The sequence below is a fragment of the Camelus bactrianus genome, chromosome 19 (genome assembly GCF_048773025.1).
Source record: "Camelus bactrianus isolate YW-2024 breed Bactrian camel chromosome 19, ASM4877302v1, whole genome shotgun sequence".
Lineage (NCBI taxonomy): Eukaryota > Metazoa > Chordata > Mammalia > Artiodactyla > Camelidae > Camelus > Camelus bactrianus.
Genome location: NC_133557.1, coordinates 42,228,884 through 42,243,644, shown reverse-complemented (window position 1 = coordinate 42,243,644; position 14,761 = coordinate 42,228,884). Strand labels below are relative to the sequence as shown.

Below are 14,761 nucleotides of genomic sequence, written 5' to 3'. Positions count from 1 at the left end.
CTGAGGCTTAGGCAAAAAAGGACTGCATAAATCTAGAGATTATAAGTACATCAAACATATATGGTAATGGATTTTTCATGCTAAGATATATTCCTTTAAGCATCCCTTGACCATTTTTTGGTCAAATAGAGGACAACAGCATCCAGGAATGTGTTTGTACATATTATACTTACTAGGTTTTCAATAAGGATACATTGAAAAAGTAGCTAATCATTACTTCATGGCTGCTTATCATGTGCAAAACACTATTTGAGACCTTTGCAAGAATATTATTACATATATCATTATACATAGTCTACTATCATATATATGTGCATAAATAAATTCTACCAGAAATTGATATTATATAGCAGTCATTTCTGTTCTCTGTTTTTAATCCATCACTTGAGAAAACTATTGAATCAGAATTATATAGCTCAATATTATTGCATAACTATTTAAAATGAAAGAATTCTATATGTAGATTATAATTCAGTGCACAAAAATGTTAGTAAACTAGAAGTTTTCTGGTCATACCAGATCCTTTGACTTCTTCATATGTAAGAGCCTTCTTTAAAGGCTCCAGTACTACTCCCTCTCAGATTTTTCACTCCTATTCCTCCTTTAGAGTTTAGACCAACTGTCATCCTCTCATAAAGCAAACACTTCCCCTCCTTGTAGGCTCAACAAGGCCCCATGTAACATTCTTTCATAGTACTGTTGATGCAGCCTCATATTTAAGTTTATACTCAAATATTTAATTTCCTTACTTGATTAAAAGCTGATCCTTTCCACTAGAGAATGAGCTTTATCAAAGCTGGGACTATTTTATTCACCTGTATCTCTGACACTTGTACATGGTGTATGACCAGTTAATTTAAAAAATAAATTAATGCTACCCATGCTTCTTCATGAGTCATCTCCTTCCAAACTTCTGGCTTACTGAAATTCACTTAAATGTGATAATAGTTTAAGTGGGTGGGAGGGAAAAGAGACCACTTCTTTTGGATCACTGCCTTAAATGCTTCTCTTCCTCACAGATTTCAATCTCCTTCTGTTTAAAGATTAACACCACAGTGTCAACATGGTATACTGGAAAGTATAAAAACATAGGCGTGAGAACACTTCTGTTCTCCCTTATGTTACTTACCCACTGCATGACCCCAGGAACTGAGCTTGTTTCCTAATCTGTGAAATGGGAATAGAACCACCTGTCTCAGTTTACTCAGATGTACCCAGTTTTGTGAGGGTCATATGATACAATTTGTGTAAGAACATTTTTTGAAATCCAAATTATTATGCAAAACTTGGGAAGGCACTTAAGCTTTTGAGTAGTATGGTTCTTGTTTTCCTCACTGCCAAATTTAATTTTTTCCACTTTAACTAGATTTCTTTTCTTCTGCCTGCAAACACTGAGAGTGTTTCCCTCTCCTTTCCTGCTGTATTTGATTCTCCATCTGTCTACCATCCCATTTTTGTTTTCCCTTTTACTGCCAATCCACAACATTTTTTTTTTCTTATCAGGTAACTTACTTGTAAAGCCCTGCAGTCTGGCCTCTTTCTCTACCACTTTACAAAACTGTTCTCAAATGGATGCCTCCATGCCATAGCCTATGGCCATTTCACCATGTTGGTTCTACCTAAACCCTAACTTATGCTTTCAGCAGTTTCTTCCAATAGCTACACACTCAAAAATGGTGGTTATATACAGTTAGTCTACATTCCTATTTCAGCATTACTTTGGAAGAGTTTCTAAGTGCCTATTTAAAATCCACATAAAAATAACTGGACAGTTCTCTCCCGTATAAAATGAAATATACATTTGTTTGACAACAAATTATCAAGTAAATAACCAGTTCAGTTAAGATATCTTTTGAGTCACAAGAATGATGTAAGTAAATCGCTGGTTTTGTTTGCTAGGAAAAAGGTCACTATCATCACCACTAGCAACAAAAAAAACTGACCAAGTTGTAATTCTTAAAAATCAAGATAAAATCAGCATCAGCTTGTCCTTCCCAGAGCAAACTTCCTCTCCTATAGATGTGGTTCAAATGTAAAGTGATGCATACTCAACTGAGAAATTTGTACATGCAAAATATATAAATACTTTTCCCCTAGAAGTGGAATGTGTGCAGGTGTGTGAGGGTGTAACTGTACCTCTATCTTGTGGTCTTTAAGTAGGTCAGTCACTGGTTAAAAAAATACTTACTGGCCTTCTACTCCACATCAGTCACTATTCAAAATGTTTATATCTGCTACTGAACTAAAATGTATGAAGTCACCTCTGTAGAGCTTATGTGTTTGGATAGACAATAAATAAATAAATATATAGAATTTAAACCCAAATATTTACATAAAAATTATCATAATTGCTATGAGCAGATGTAATGATAGAAAACATCATGGGATAGGGACTTAAGAGTCACATGAGCAGGAAACCAATGATGAGGCTGTTTGAGTAGACCAGCTGCAAGGTGGTGATGGTATGACATAGAATGATGGCAGAAAAGATGGCGACTGACTGACCTATTTGCAATATAGTTTGGAAGCAGAAACAATGGATATCCAGAAGGACTAAAATATGGGGTAGAGGAAAAATAAGAATTAAGGATGATTTGTGGTTTCTGATTTGAATTTCTGTGTGGCAGGGGCCCCAAATATTAAGATGAACAGGCACAGATATGGATTGGAGATGAATAAAATTTATCTTTTAAATATTTTAAGATGACTAAAATAATCAATTGAAAAATCTCACAGATTAGTTAAATGCATGACTTTAGAGCAGGGGTTGGCAAACTTTTTCTATAAAGGGATAGCTAGTAGATAATTCTGGCTCTCTACTGAAACTGCTCAACACTGATCTTGCAGCAAAAAAAGGAGCCATAGAAAATACCTAAGCAAATGAACATGTCTGGATTTCAATAAAATTTTATCTTTGGACACTTGTCGACTTAAAGAAAAATGTACAACCTGAGAGGAATGAGTTTAAGTTTTATTCAGGGATCTTATTAAGTAAGGACTATAGCTCAGGAGACAGCTGCTTAGTAGCTCTGAGGAAACTGCTCTAAAGAGATGGGGAGAAGCCAATTTTTATATGATTTTTTGGCTAGGAAATACAGTCAAGCATACATTCTTGGTAAAAGATTACTGCTACTCACAAAGAACAGGTATCTCAGGTTAATGACTTTAGCACTTTTCTATGTATGAGGAGATGCAAGAATGTGGGGTCATTAAAATTCTTTCTGAAATATACATCTATCTAAGGGACCTGCTTTTTCAAAACACAGGTTCCTCACCCTGTTTTTCATCCTGAATTCCTCTCAGGTTGGGTGGGCAACTAGAGTGGCTGATGACTTAATCTTTGTAGAACTGGGTGGTGAGCAACACTGCTTCTTTTTTGTTTATGTACTGTAACTTGAATTTTATATAATTTTATGTCATGAAATATTATTCATATTTAGATTTTTTCTAACCATTTAAACCTATAAAACCACCTCACATCTGGGCAAAAACAGACTTTGAGTTGTATTTGACCTATGGGTTATAGTTTTACAACCCATCTTTTAGGCAGAGAATAGTTCCATTCTGAAGAAAGCAGATAGTAATTAAAACATAAAAATAAATGAAACTACATAAGAAGTGTAGGATAATATAAAAGATGATTCAGATATAAGGCCTGGGAAACTCTAAGAGTTAAAGATTATATAGAAGAAGACAGTGTGAGGAAGAATGAAAAGAAGCAAGTTAAGCAGCAGAAAGAAACCAAACAGAATATGATGCCATGATCTTGAGAAAGAAAAAGGCAATGCTGACAGCCATCAGATGGAAGCTAGCCTGGCACAGAGCTAGGCCATGGTGTTTTCCAGTTGAATGTGAACAATTTCAACACCAGCTTGGGACAAGGTCACTATGTAACCACAATGTCATGAAACAAAAAACAAGAGGACTCTTTGACTGCAGACAAATACAAGAACACCATGAAAACTACAAATATTTCCAACTAATAAAGAGTAACATCTGCTTCTTCACAATTAAAGCTTTAGTCTCATCCTGTTCTTTCTACCTACAAAATAAAAATTAAGATGCACAGCCATGTATCCAGTTGCTTCCTCAAAGCACTCAGTCTAGAACAGATTTCATTCCTTGAACCTTCCTCCAAATCATATAATACAAGCCCAAAACCTATAACAAGAATTTCTTGGCACACTCTAATTAAGATGCCTCACAGTTTCCTATGGAATATAGTCTCCCTCCTGCACCAGGTATCCAGAAGTCCAATTTGTTCAACTACAAGTGGTCTTTGACTGGTGGATCTCAGCAAAGAGAATGTCTCAAAAAAGGACTTTTAACTATATCAGATGCTAATGAGAAGTCAAATAAGATGGGAACTGAAAAGTGATTTGTGGATTTGTTTACATGAAAATAGCTGGTGTGTTTAACAACAACAAAAATAGTCCATTTGAGTGATTGAAGCAAATGTCAGACTGTAAAGGGACCTTGTATAAATGCTGCATACAAAAATAAAAACAGCATTCACAGACAAGTCTGCAAGTATTTGAATTTGATGTGAAGAGCAAAAATGGATTCATTTCACCAGTGACTATTCTTGTATGTTCTAATTATAGTCTCTTAGTTAATTTCTATTCCTAAAATTCTTTATAGGTGCTGCTTAGCATGCACTGAATTAAAGATCTGTAGTAAAATCTCTTTTGATGATAAGATTTCAAGTATTTCTATCCTAAGAATGGCACAAAGTAACTAGAATGATTTTAGGTGGGAAATAATTCAGCAATTATACGTTTCACAGGGAAATATTTCTGCAACATCAAAAGATTTTCATGGGGAAAAATAAATATAGATAATTATTTTTGAATTAGTCTAAAATATTTTCATGGGAAAAACAATACATGGGTAAAATAATTCATTTATTTGGAAGTCCTGGATAACAATCACAACAGTGTAATATATATTATTCACATAATCAAAATATCAACATAGTTGTTTTTCATGTAAAAAGTAAATTCTAGTCTTAGGAATCTGAATTTATTAAAAATAATTTTGTTTCTTTTGGTTTTTCTTTGATGTTCAATACTAGAGAATGTGATTCTGCCTTGCAATCTCTTTTCCAGTAACCAGGGTAGAATATCATGGCTTATTTAAAAAAAAAAAAAAAAAAAAGGAATAAATGGTTTTAAGATTCAAACTGAGCTCTCACTTTCTCTAGTATATATTTACAATTCTTTCTGTTGTAATTCAGCCTACTTCTTTTTTGTCTAACATAGATAAAATATCATTGCCAGTCATCACACCTATGGCTACAGGCTTAGGCAGGAATGCTTCTGCTGTATTTCACATCTTCAAAGCAGGGCCTCGGTCTCTTTTGAGATGCATATTAATTAGATAGGATCAACTGAAGTACTTTAAAGAGCTCTAAGAATTTTTATCCTCAATATTAGACTTCTTCACCACCTCTTCCATGCTGCTTCTATTCCAAAGAATAAAACTTATGACCTATTCCACCATAAAATGAAGCATAGGATTGACACACTCCACAGAAGGGACCTCTAGAATGCAGCAGCTCCATCTCTGTTGGTGAGCCCTCCTCACAAGTCAGCTGCTCTGGAACAGATGAGACCTGGAAATGCTTCTCAACCACACCTAACGGTAGTGTCAATCCTTCTGTTCTACAAAATGAAGGAAATCTATTCCTTAGCATCTTGGTAGACTCTACATTTATTTCCTCTTTTTTTTTTTTTTTTACTGTTTCTTATTCTTTCTCATATTTTCCTGTATTCTCCTTTAAGTTTCATATCCAGACTATAACATGCCCAGTTAAGTCAGAATCTCTAGGGGGTGAAATGTAAACATCAGCATTTAAGAATCCTTTTTGGAAGTTCTCTAAGTTATTCAAATATGCAGCAAAGACTGGGAACCTCTGGTTAAGGTCATTGCTGATTACTGTAATCTCCTTAAATACTATTTATTGAATCCCTACTCCTATGTACCATTTACAAAGTGTATCTTCACAACATCCCTGGAAGACAATGTTTTATTAAACACATTTTATTGGTAAAGGAATGAAACTCCAAAGTTAAGTACTTGCAAAGACCATCAAGAGTGGCTGGACAGAGCCAGGATACAATCCAGTGCTCTCTCCACCTACCCAGCTGCTTTATGGAAGGAATATAAAACTTTTTTGTATGTTCTCTTATCTTTTTGCTTTGCTTTTGTTTTAGTAAGATATAACTGACATGTAACATATTAGTTTCAGGTGAACAACAAAATGATTTGATATTCACATACACTGCGAAATGATCACAGTGTCTAGTTACCATCTGTCACCATATAAAGTTACAAAATTTTTTTCTAGTGATGAGAACTTTCAAGATTTACTCTCTTAGCAACTTTTAAATATGCAACACAATTTTATTGACATCAGTGGTCATGATGTATATTACATTCCCAGGACTTCTTTATTTTGTAACTGGAAGTTTGTAACTCTTAACTCCCATCTCCAAATCCATCTACCTCTCAACACCCTTGCCCTCTGGCAACTACCAGTCTAGCCTCTGTATCTGTTAGTTTGGTTTTGTTTGTTCATGTTTTGTTTTATAGATTACACATTTAAGTTAAATCGTATATTTCTCTATCTGACTTATTTAACTTAGCATAATACCCTGAAGATCTATCCATGCTGTCACAAATGGCAAGGTTTTATTCTTCTTTATAATCTAGTAGTATCCCATCATAAATATAGCTTGGCTACTGTAAATAATGCTGCAGTGAACATAAGGGCACATACACCTTTCTGAGTTAAAATTTTCCTATTTTTCAAATAAATGCCCAGTAGTGGAATTACTGGATCTTTTGGTAGTTCTACTTTTAGTTTTTTGAGGAATTTCCATACTGCATTCCATAGACACTGTAACAATTTACATGCCCACCAACAACGTACAAGGGTTTCCTTTTTTTCCATGTTTTCTCCAACACTTGTTATTTCTTGTCCTTTTGATAATAACTGTTCTGCCAGGTGTGAAATGACATCTCATTGTGGTTTTGATTTGCATTTCCCTGATGATTAACGATAATATCTTTTCATGTTCTTGTTAGCCATCTGCATTGTCTTCTTTGGAAAAATGTCTATTCAGATCGTCTGCCAATTTTTAAATTGGACTGTTTGTTCTTTTTGTTATCAAGCTGTATGCATTCTTTATATATTTTGGATATTAACTTCTTATCAGTTATATGATTTGCAAATATCTTCTCCCATTCAATAGATTGCCTTTTCATTTTATTGATGACTTCCTTTGCTGTGCAGAATCTTTTTAATTTGATGTGATCTCAATTGCTTATTTCTGCCTCTGTTGCCCTACCTTTGGAATCAGAACCAAAAAGTAAGTCACCAAAACCAATGTCAATGAGTTTACCTGCTATGTTGTTTTCTTCTAGGAGTTGTATGGTTTCTGGTCTTACTTTCAAGTCTTTAATCTATTTTGAGTAAATTTTTGTTCATGGTGAAAGAGAACACAGTCTGATTTCATTCTGTTCCATGTGGCTGTCTATTTTTCCCAAAACCATGTATTGAAGAGACTGTCATTTTTCCATTGTATATTCTTGCCTTGTTTGCACCCTTTAATTAGTCATATATATGTGGCTTTCTTTTTGGGCTTTCTATTCTATTCCATTGATCTATGTGTCTGTTTTTATGCCACTACCATACTGTTTAGACTACTACATCTTTGAAATATAGTGTGAAATCAGGGACTGTGATACCCCCAGCTTTGCTCTTCTTTCTCAAGATGGCTTTGGCTATTCCAGATCTTTAGTGGTTCCATAAAAATTTTAGGACTGTTTGTCCTGTATCTGTGAAAAATAACATTGGAATTTTTACAGGGATTACACTGAATGTGTAGATTGTTTTGGGTAAAAGAGACTTTTTAACCACATTAATCACTCCAATTCTTGAGCACAGTATCTTTCCATTTATTTGTGTAATCTTCAATTTACTTCAACAACATCTTACAGTTTTCAATGCACAGGACTTCACCTCCTTGGTTAAATTTATTCATAGGTATTATTCTTTTTGATATAATTGTGAATAGGGTTGTTTTCTTAGTTCTTTTTCCCAATAGTTTGTTGTTATATAAAAACACAACAGATAGTTATATATTGATTTTGTACCCTGCAACTTTACTGAATTTGTTTATTAGCTTTGACAGTTCTTTTGGTGAGGTTTTTAGGGTTTTCTATATACAAAATCCTGTTGTCTGCAAATAGTGATGGTTTTACTTTGTCATTTCCAACTTAGCTGCCTTTTCTTTTTCTTGCCTAACTGTTCTGGACAGCATTTCCAATACTACATTGAGTAAATGTGGCAAGAGCAGGAATCCTTGTCCTGTTCCTGATCTTAGAGGGAAAGCTTTCAACTTCCCACTGTTGAGTATGATGGTAGCTATGGGCTTGTCACATATGATCTTTATTATGTTGATGCATGTTCTGTCTATGACCACTTTATTGAGAGGTTTTTTTTTTTTTATCATGAATAGGTGCTGAATTTTGTCAATTGCTTTTCCACATCTATTCAGGTGATAATATGACTTAACCTTCATTTGTTTTTCTTTTTTGTTTTTTTTTTTAACATTTTTTTTATTGAGTTATAATCATTTTACAATGTTGTGTCAAATTCCAGTGCAGAGCACAACTTTTCAGTTATACATGAACATATATATATTCCTTGTCACATTTTTTCCTCTGTGAGCTACCATAAGATCTTGTATATATTTCCCTGTGCTATACAGTATAATCTTGTTTATCTATTCTACATTTTGAAATCCCAGTCTGTCCCTTCCCAACCCCCTTAACCTTCATTTGTTAATGTGGTGTATCACACTTAATTACTTGCAAATGTTGAACCATCCTTGTGTCCCTGAGTACATCCCACTTGATCATGGTGTATGATCCATTTAATGTACTGTTGAATTTGGTTTGTTAATATTCTGTTGTGGATTTCTGCACTTATGCTTATTAGAGATATGGGCCTATAATTATTTTGTGTGAAGTGTAATTGTCTCATTTTGGTATCAGGGAAATGCTGGTCTTTTAAAATTAATTGGAAGCATTCTTTTCTCTTCAGTTTTCTGGAAGATTTTGAGAAGGATAACACTAAATCACCCTTGAATCTTTTGCAGGATTTACCAGTAAAGCTGTCTGGTCCTGGATTTTTTATTGTTAGGAGGTTTCTGACTACTAATTTAATCTACTTAGTAGTAAATTGGTCTACTCAAAGTTTCTATATATTCATGGTTCAGTTTTGAAAGACTGTGTTTTCTAGAAATTTATCTATTTCTTAAAGATTGTCCAATTTATTGGTGTATAATTGTTCACAGTAGTATCTTATAATCTTTTGTATTTCTTTGGTATCAGTTGTAAATTCTCCTCTTTCAATTCCGAGTTTTACTAATTTGAAGTGAGTCTATCTAAAGGTTTGCCAATCTTGTTTATCTTTCAAAGAATCAGTTCTTAGTTTCATTGGTCTTTTCTATTGTTTTATTGGCATCTTGTTTTATTTATTTCCACTCTGGTCTTTTTTAATTTCCTCTTTCTACTAACTTTGGGCTTTGTTCTTTTTCTCCCCCAGTCTTTAGGTGTGAAGTTAGATTCTTTATCTGAGATTTTCCTTGTTTTTTAATGTATGCATCCATCACTGTGAACTTTCCCCTTAGAACTGCTTTTGTTGCATCTCATATATTTTGTTATGTTGTATTTCCATTTTCACTTTTCTCAAAGTTTTTTTTTGATTTTTCCATTGATTTCTTTGTTCATCCATTGGTTGTTTAGTAGCTTGTTGTTTAATCTCCACATATTTGTGAGTTTTCCTGTTTTCTTCTTGTAGCTGATTTCTAGTTTCATACTACTGTAGTCAGTAAAGATGTCAGATATAATTTGAATCTTCTTAAAATTACTGAGACTTGTTTTGTAACCTAACATATGATCTGTTCTAGAGTTCCATGTCCTCTTATCTTTAAGGTTCAGGTTTTCTTATATTTCCATGTCTTGTTCACCTTACATCCCCACATTCCATCAAAGCCTTCCACTCATTTACTCTTCAGAATGCAACTCCACATCACCAAGCTCAAAATCTTCCTTTTACTTCTTAGAGAAAAGCACACTTGTGTAACAACTCATACTTAATTTATACTTATCATTTTAAGCTATGAAAATCTGACTGATTTCTCTGTCTACCTCAACTACCTATGTGTTTTTAAGGCTGTAAATGGGTAGCAGTTGTCTCTGAATCTCCAAGGACTAACAATCAATAAATATTTGTCAAATATACATCAGTTTGGCAAAACCACTATATCATATTTAAAGGTAGAAACATTCTAAAAGCTTTGATTTCTTAAGCATTATTCTGCTATGAATCCACATATTTTTCAATTATCTAACTATATGAGAGTTAAAAATGTGAGTATTTGTATATATACATATAAACAATTGCAAGTGTGTGTAGTTATTTATTGTTTAGCATTTTCTTAACTTCCAAAAACATGTTTGAATCACTAGATTTTGTTAGATTTTTAAGTGGAAAACAGTCTTGACTCTATGAGTTAGATTCCTGCTATAAAGGACTGCAGAACTGGGCCACTGAGAGAGATTTGCAAACTATTTTGAAGTAGGCAGCAAATTCAGGGTCCCTCCAATCTAATAACAGTCATTCTTCCAGTGTAGGTATCTACTCACCACACTTGGTAATTCTATAGAGCTTTGTTTATGATTATGTCACTAAGTACATTTCCCTAAAGATTTGCTCCTAATGCATCAGGCAATTGCATACAAGCAGGCTCCATGAATGTTTGGCTAATGTACATCAACTTATAAACATTCCTTCTTCTGTCCACTTTTGTCTCAGCCTTTTGTGAGGCTGATACTAGCAACCTACTTCAAATAGCGTCAGCTTGCATGGTGACTCTGCAATGCACAAATAAGTTTGCACACTGAGACCCACACATCTCTTTTCCCTTCTAGTTTCATGTTCTACTATTGGAACCCAAGTCTTTAGAGATGAGGTATATTCTATTTTCCCTTCTCTTTTGATTAGGGTGATAGGCAATATGTAAGATTCAGATCCTCACTTGCCATTGCAGCTTCTAAAATGCTTCCCACATTAAATTACTAAGTAAAACAAATAGCTTTCTATCCTCAATAAGTAAATATATGAGCCTTAACTTGTAGTTTGCAGGCCACTCCAAGTCATTACATAGTGGATTTTACTCGAACAAAATTGCTTCCAAACTCAAGCTGCTAGTTAGAAGATACAATACTTAGCATCCCTCAAGAATATGCTTTAAACAAACAATCTTAAAAGTGAGCAAAGTAAATAAAGATACATTTTATCACAGGGTGGCTTCAAAATGAATGGAGCCATTTTCACGGTGCAGTTCATGAAACTGATGCCTTAAATACTGATTTCCTAATCACTGTCATTGGAAAGCATTCTGGTTTTTTTTTTTCTGTTATAAATTCAACTTACAGCAGAGTAAGAAGGTTTTAGCAAGAAAATTTTACACCTGTTTATGTCTGAAATTAAAACCACAAGAGTAGAAAGGAAGAAATCATAACCAAGGGGGTTTTCCAAAAATTTAAATCTCCATCATGCATAAATGGAGCTCATCAAAGAAAGTAATTTCCCTGCAGAAATCACTCCATCTTTTGTCTTATGTAAATTATCAACATGAATATTTTATTCTCAATGAAACTGCCTTTTCCCATTTGTGTTTCATAGTTTTCATTTGGTGTCTCAAGTAAATAAACTTCCTTCTTTCCATCCCACTCCATTATTCAGGCCAGTTGCAATTAAATGTACCTTTTGCCTGGTGTAAATGGTAATTATAGATCAAGCTTTACTAGTTCTATGTTATTCATTCTTAGCTCATTTGTATTTTGAAATCTAGAAACACTAACCTCTGGAATTAATCCACAATAAACACAAAATCATATTTTTCAAGGTGGAGTATAATATCTTAGGTATCTATGACATTAGAATATTTATCTCAGCTTAGATTCAGTCTTGATCCAAATGATGGAATAAAGTTTCCATGGAATGACAACTTTAGTAAGTTCAATTTACTATACCCAGTCCACTCAGAATAACTGGTTGTAGTATATTAGACACTTTCTATCCACATTAATCCCAAAGGTTATAATCATTGGATCTGTTTATACTAATTTTTCACCTGTTTGCACTGCCTCTGTACCTAATAGTTTAAATAATCAAGTCACTTACTAAATCTTTTTGCTCTTCCTATACCTTGAATAATTATTTTGTGATGTATGGAATATCAAAGAAGTATAATTTGTAGATATATAAAAATAATGCATTATTGTTGTTTACAAATTACTGATGAATACTTGTTTGAAAACTAAAAGAAATACAGTTATTACTCTTACTTTTCATGATTCTAAGAAACTGAACTCAGAATTTTTAATGTAGACTACAAATATATTCATATTCTTAAGCTTTTGAACAGTAACATTTAAGCTCACTTACTATGTTTCCAGATGCTTGGTAAAATAAGAAGTTGTCAATTAGACTTTGCTTCCTTTGGTTCAATTGAGAAATAATTTAGTAAAAGTTTCAATCTCTCAAGTCCTTAAAATTTATAAGCAGGAATGTTTTTCACATTGATGATAATTACCTTATATACTAGACCAGAGCATTCAAATCCTCACACAACTATTTAACATCTCACTTGCATAGCTGAAGAGAGTGTTCATAATTCATTTGATATTTTAAAAATTACTCTGATTATAGTGGGTGCTGATAGGACCCAAGCTGAATATTTAGAAAATAATTCTCTTCAAATGAACATATTGAAAATGAAAAGTACTATGCATTCTTTAACTTCATATTTCTTGATTCTTATAACCATCTTAAAATCAAAAGATGAAACATTAGAAAATAAATGGGAAAACATCAATCATATTTGATCTTGCTAGATTAGCTTACTTTTAAATACAGTCCTATAAATAGGACAAGTAGTCACTGATCATAAACCATGTCAAGGCTCAGTTTTTGACAAATATGATTTTTAGCTTCCTTCAGTCTCTGGTTTCAGCATAGCATTGCCCTTTAAAAATGTAACAATAAATCAGCAAAATTTCCTGCACTGTAATGCAAAAAATGACAAAAACTACAGCATAACTCACATAAAAAGAATGTTATATTAACATTCAAATCCTTCACTCAAAGCAATAGAATTTAATTTTGAAGCAAGGAAGTTATTCATCCTTTCCATTAAGCACATTTCAAAAAAATAAATAAAGTGATTAAACTGCATTGTCCCTATTTTATCCTGATGACCTGCTATTATAAATATTTCTCACCACCTCTTAGCTGAATCATTCAAAATATAAACATAGGAGAAGCTAATGTGAAGAAGTAATTTTCATATGTAACTGAATTCTTCCTGTTATTTATAGACCTATTCAATAAATTATGACTATGAAACCCACCTTTATTCAATCTTCAAATGATAGTTGTACACTGGAGACACTTCAATTTTTTTCTCAGCAACATCTCATATCATGTGGTTTCCTTCAAGGATAAGAACAGTAATTTATTAAAATGTTTAAAGTAGAATAATAACTGTCATTTAAAAACTTTATAAAATTTTTGGATCACCAAAGTCACTTCAAATTAACTATAAAATTTATCATGTATAACAAGTTTTACTAAAACAAAATGGTTTTGAATACTAAGATGTTCTCACCAAAAAATTTAAACATCTTAAAACCTATGAGATTAATGGTATTTCTTAAGACTCGTATTTCACTAGGATAATTTAAATTTCATTTTCAAATTTCAAGTACATTTTCAGTGATACCATTTGATCAGACATAAAGGATTATAAAATCATCTAACACAATTAGCATGATTCTTAGTTGGCCTACTAATAAGATATTTATGCAAACCTTTCTACTAATAAGGTACTCAAATATAATTAGTCAATCTAACTACATGTAGGTAAAATATTTTTATTTGAAATGTTTCATAGCTGTCTTTAGATATTTATGTTCACTAGGTTCCAAATCTATTCTATGCATGCCTCATAAAAGAAAACAAACAAAAAACCTATACATAAATATTTGTTTTATCCCATTATCAAGTGTTTCTCAATAGATTTTAGTTTGGGAAATTTAAAATTATATTCAGATGCAGAAATGAACTTACTCTCATTATTTGCTGTATAGATATAGCTGTTCACTCTGATATGTATATAGTTTTAAATTTATCATCCTTCATACATGAATATTATTATATTAATGTAGTCACACATATTTAATGGGTTTTTTTTCTGATGTATGCTATTTCACAAAATATAAATACTTAGGGAAGTTCAAGTGCACTCTCAAATTCTGAACTATATTTGTTCACACACAACAGTATAACAAATGAAGATTTAAAGCAACTGCTAAAATAATTAAGTCCAAAACACACACTCACATACACAATTTCATCAAAACTATTTAGATAAAAGCAGCATAAGATTTGAAATTTTTGAAAAACTGGTTATATATTTATAAATTTACATATTTAGTTGTATATTTTGTAAAGTTCTATGTGGAAAGCACAAAAGTTACTCTGAAGTAACTAAAATAATGTCACAAGCACTCATAAAAACATAGCAAATAAAATTCGTAAGTCCAATACACAATGGATAGTTATAATTGATAACATACAATAGGGTAAACTTACTATATTATTTATTACAAATAAAAGGTT

General features: G+C 32.6%; 1 long non-coding RNA gene across 1 annotated transcript in view; it reads right to left on the bottom strand.

The window, feature by feature from the left end:
• Window positions 1-13,576, bottom strand: part of LOC141574104 (uncharacterized) — a 39,503-nt gene extending 25,927 nt beyond the window's left edge. The window contains exon 1 of the long non-coding RNA XR_012500779.1: window positions 13,492-13,576. This is a non-coding gene — a long non-coding RNA (uncharacterized LOC141574104). The remainder of the gene's footprint in view (window positions 1-13,491) is intronic.
• Between the last annotated feature and the right edge of the window lie 1,185 nt (window positions 13,577-14,761).